This window comes from Armigeres subalbatus, unplaced genomic scaffold (genome assembly GCF_024139115.2).
Source record: "Armigeres subalbatus isolate Guangzhou_Male unplaced genomic scaffold, GZ_Asu_2 Contig293, whole genome shotgun sequence".
In the NCBI taxonomy this organism is placed as follows: domain Eukaryota; kingdom Metazoa; phylum Arthropoda; class Insecta; order Diptera; family Culicidae; genus Armigeres; species Armigeres subalbatus.
The window spans coordinates 124,659-129,331 of NW_026943034.1; the positions used below are offsets into that span (position 1 = coordinate 124,659).

At 40.2% G+C, this 4,673-nt stretch overlaps 1 long non-coding RNA gene across 1 annotated transcript; it reads left to right on the forward strand.

Moving 5' to 3' along the window:
* Nucleotides 1-2,522: 2,522 nt before the first annotated feature.
* Nucleotides 2,523-3,509, forward strand: LOC134203919 (uncharacterized). Its single transcript, XR_009977735.1, has 3 exons — nt 2,523-2,579; nt 2,943-3,007; nt 3,075-3,509. It is a non-coding gene; the product is annotated as an uncharacterized LOC134203919 (long non-coding RNA).
* Nucleotides 3,510-4,673: the final 1,164 nt, after the last annotated feature.

Sequence of the window (4,673 nt, forward strand, 5' to 3'; positions counted from 1 at the left end):
TCAATTGACCGAATAGGTCATTTGACCGAATAGGTCATTTGACCGAATAGGTCATTTGACCGAATAGGTCAATTGACCGAATAGGTCATTTGACCGAATAGGTCATTTGACCGAATAGGTCATTTGACCGAATAGGTCATTTGACCGAATAGGTCATTTGACCGAATAGGTCATTTGACCGAATAGGTCATTTGACCGAATAGGTAATTTGACCGAATAGGTCATTTGACCGAATAGGTCATTTGACCGAATAGGTCATTTGACCGAATAGGTCATTTGACCGAATAGGTCATTTGACCGAATAGGTCATTTGACCGAATAGGTCATTTGACCGAATAGGTCATTTGACCGAATAGGTCATTTGACCGAATAGGTCATTTGACCGAATAGGTCATTTGACCGAATAGGTCATTTGACCGAATAGGTCATTTGACCGAATAGGTCATTTAAACGAATAGGTCATTTGACCGAATAGGTCATTTGACCGAATAGGTCATTTGACCGAATAGGTCATTTGACCGAATAGGTCATTTGACCGAATAGGTCATTTGACCGAATAGGTCATTTGACCGAATAGGTCATTTGACCGAATAGGTCATTTGACCGAATAGGTCATTTGACCGAATAGGTCATTTGACCGAATAGGTCATTTGACCGAATAGGTCATTTGACCGAATAGGTCATTTGACCGAATAGGTCATTTGACCGAATAGGTCATTTGACCGTATAGGTCATTTGACCGAATAGGTCATTTGACCGAATAGGTCATTTGACCGAATAGGTCATTTGACCGAATAGGTCATTTGACCGAATAGGTCATTTGACCGAATAGGTCATTTGACCGAATAGGTCATTTGACCGAATAGGTCATTTGACCGAATAGGTCATTTGACCGAATAGGTCATTTGACCGAATAGGTCATTTGACCGAATAGGTCATTTGACCGAATAGGTCATTTGACCGAATAGGTCATTTGACCGAATAGGTCATTTGACCGAATAGGTCATTTGACCGAATAGGTCATTTGACCGAATAGGTCATTTGACCGAATAGGTCATTTGATCGAATAGGTCATTTGACCGAATAGGTTATTTGACCGAATAGGTCATTTGACCGAATAGGTCATTTGACCGAATAGGTCATTTAACCGAATAGGTCATTTGACCGAATAGGTCATTTGACCGAATAGGTCATTTGACCGAATAGGTCATTTGACCGAATAGGTCATTTGACCGAATAGGTCATTTGACCGAATAGGTCATTTGACCGAATAGGTCATTTGACCGAATAGGTCATTTGACCGAATAGGTCATTTGACCGAATAGGTCATTTGACCGAATAGGTCATTTTACCGAATAGGTCATTTGACCGAATAGGTCATTTGACCGAATAGGTCATTTGACCGAATAGGTCATTTGACCGAATAGGTCATTTGACCGAATAGGTCATTTGACCGAATAGGTCATTTGACCGAATAGGTCATTTGACCGAATAGGTCATTTGACCGAATAGGTCATTTGACCGAATAGGTCATTTGACCGAATAGGTCATTTGACCGAATAGGTCATTTGACCGAATAGGTCATTTTACCGAATAGGTCATTTTACCGAATAGGTCATTTGACCGAATAGGTCATTTGACCGAATAGGTCATTTGACCGAATAGGTCATTTGACCGAATAGGTCATTTGACCGAATAGGTTATTTGACCGAATAGGTCATTTGACGGAATAGGTCATCGAATAGGTCATTTGACCGTAATTGACATTTGACTGAAAAGGTCATTTTACCGAATAGGTCATTTGACTGAAAAGGTCATTTGGCCGAATATGTTATTCGGCCGGTTAGGTCATTTGACCGAATAAGTCATTCGACCGAAGGGATAGGTCATCTAGCCGAATAGGTAGTTTGATGTCTCACTCCACACTGCTGAATCATCATTTCTCACTTCTCATTGCAAAACAGAGGAATAGGGAGTTAGAAATGATGAGTGAAAAGGGAGACGTCTTCCATTTTACATCGTTCTTCCCACTTTTCACAGTGAGAAATGAGAAATAAATTGTGAGAAGTGAGACGTCGCTTTTCTCACTTCGCAGTTATAAATTCTCACTTCTCACTGTGAAAAGTGAGAAGTGCGAAGTGAGTAGTGAGACATCTCACTTCTCGCTTCGCTCTTCTCACTTTTCACAATGAGAAGTGAGAAATTTTTGGAGAGAAGTGATGTAACGGTTTACCGAATTTTGTTTATTTTATCGATTAAAAAGTTCAATTGGAAAATAGGGTTATTTTATTTTTGTGAATCATTATTATTTTTGCCTAAGAAAAATTCAAATTTGCATACAAGTTTGGTGCGGATTGTACTAAAAATGTTAGTTTTAGGATTAATTCTAGATGGCCCTTGATAAAGTAGAGTATAGGTAAACTGTGGAACTCGTCTAAATTTATTGGAAATAGTATAGGTTGATGTTGAAATAAATCGCATAGGGGAACAATTAATTTGATTCCCTCATTTTCATTTATCGTCGGCCTTCGAGCAGAACCCAGTCGTAGTGATTTTTTGGTTTCTTTTTCAAGTTCAAGGTGTGTTAATTAAACTAGTTTAAATTAAAAAAAACCTCTCTGGTTTAAAAAGTGGTTCAAACGAATTCATAATTATATTTCATGCTACTGTTCGGAGGATGGCTTTCTCAGTCTGAAGTATCAAAACGATGGTTTAGTTACTTGGCCGACGTTTCGGCCGATGGGTTGTGGCCTTTTTCAAGGGACTATACGATAGACTATAAGACCCTTGGAAAAGGCCACAACCCATCGGCCGAAACGTCGGCCAAGTAACTAAACCATCGTTTTGATACTTCAGACTGAGAAAGCCATCCTCCGAACAGTACATCCCATCCAGTCGAAAAACACCCTTTCATAATTTATTTGCTTTCCTATAAATAATAGTTTCCGGCTTCTACATCACCAGCGGCGAACGCTCTGCTTGCGTGAATTTATAGTTTTTAAAAAAGGTAATTTATCATTAAAATTGTTCTTTATGCGAATGGTTCTAATTCTTTCTATTGCATTGGACATTAGCCTCCAAAAGGGCGCTTTTGTTACGGGCAAAGCTATCTCGTTAGCCTCGCCATTTTGAATTGTTCGTTAGCGGACACGTGGAACTCTCCCGAGACGGGGCTCAGCTGGGTCCGCCAGACACTGGTAGCCAAACGGGGTCGAGAAGTATCTCACCGGCCTTCCTGCGATCGTTAGCGATTGATCGGGTAGCGTACCGGTTCCGCCGACTCCCTCCCCCGCAACTGTAGTTCGACCCCTTTTAGAGCGAGCCCCCGGCTATTTCAACCCTCTCGAAGCGTTGCGAACGCTCTCGGTGGAGAAGATTCCTGCGGTGCACCCCTGCATTGAGTGAATCATCGCATTCCGTCGGTGCACCCCTCCCGGTTGACGAACCGCATCATTCATTAGTAAACCCTGCGCAGGTATGTTGTATCCATTCATGGCCATGTACACTGAAACAACTCACACACTCACACGCTCTTTAACAATGTATATATAAAGAAAGAATCAAAGAACATAAAGATGAATTTAACATAAATTACCTTCTCTCAGTTCATTTCAAGCCCTGTGGGAGATTAGTCCGCTCAGGAAACTCTTTCGTTGTGTCCGCTTAGACCACGATTTGCCTCAGGTAGACCCCGTTTATAGTTCATACAATCAGTAGCAGTTTCGGACCGTTCCACAGTTCCCTAAGAATAGCTCTCATGCTTTAGCAGCAAAGTCGGGCAACGGATAAAATACACGACCAGTGGTCTCTCGATAAAGAGAGTGGCGCATATAAGCCACTGTGTTTAGCTTTCTAGCGGGAAGGTGAAACGGTTACAATGAGACCTCTCACTTATCATTTCTCACTTCTCACTTTGAAAAACGAGTGCGGCGTCTCGCTTTTCACCTCATGTTACTAATTTCTCATTTCTTACTATGAATAGTGAGAGGTGCGATGCGAAGTGAGTAGTGAGACGTCTTACTACTTACTTCGCACTACTCATTTTTTACAGTAAGAAGTCAAAAATGATTAGTGCGAAGTGAGAAAAAGACGTCTCACTTCTCACCTTGAAAAGTGAGAAGTGCGAAGTGAGTATTTATAAGATACATTCGATTAAAAAAGTAAAAACTCGAATAACTTATTATTATTATTATTATCTTTATTAATGAGGTTTTCGGCCCTGGGTCGGTTCACCTCGCAGACTCGAATATCTCATTTTTTTAATCCTTCCGTTACTAACCCCCCTTTGGAAAACGAAAATATATTTTTTTTCAGTTGTAACTTTTTTGTCTTTTTTTATCGTAACTTTCACCGAAAGAAGCGGAATTTATTCAAGTTTCGGTAGTTTTATGGATTTTCAGGCAAGGATGTTAACGATCATTCAGTAATTTGCGTTCGATCATTTAGTAGTTTGTCAATAACACATTCCAGAAGCTGAATTTTAAAATATGTTGTATGGTGGACTTCTAGTGCGAAGGTTTTTCTACAACTCTGCCTAATGGTTCGTTGTTTGAACTCTACTAGTAACGGAGTTATAGCTATGGTTTCAGTAACTTAGACTAAATGATAACAAAATTCCAATCATTTAGTTAAAGTTACTGCAACTAGCGCTCTAACTCCGTTATTAGTTGGAT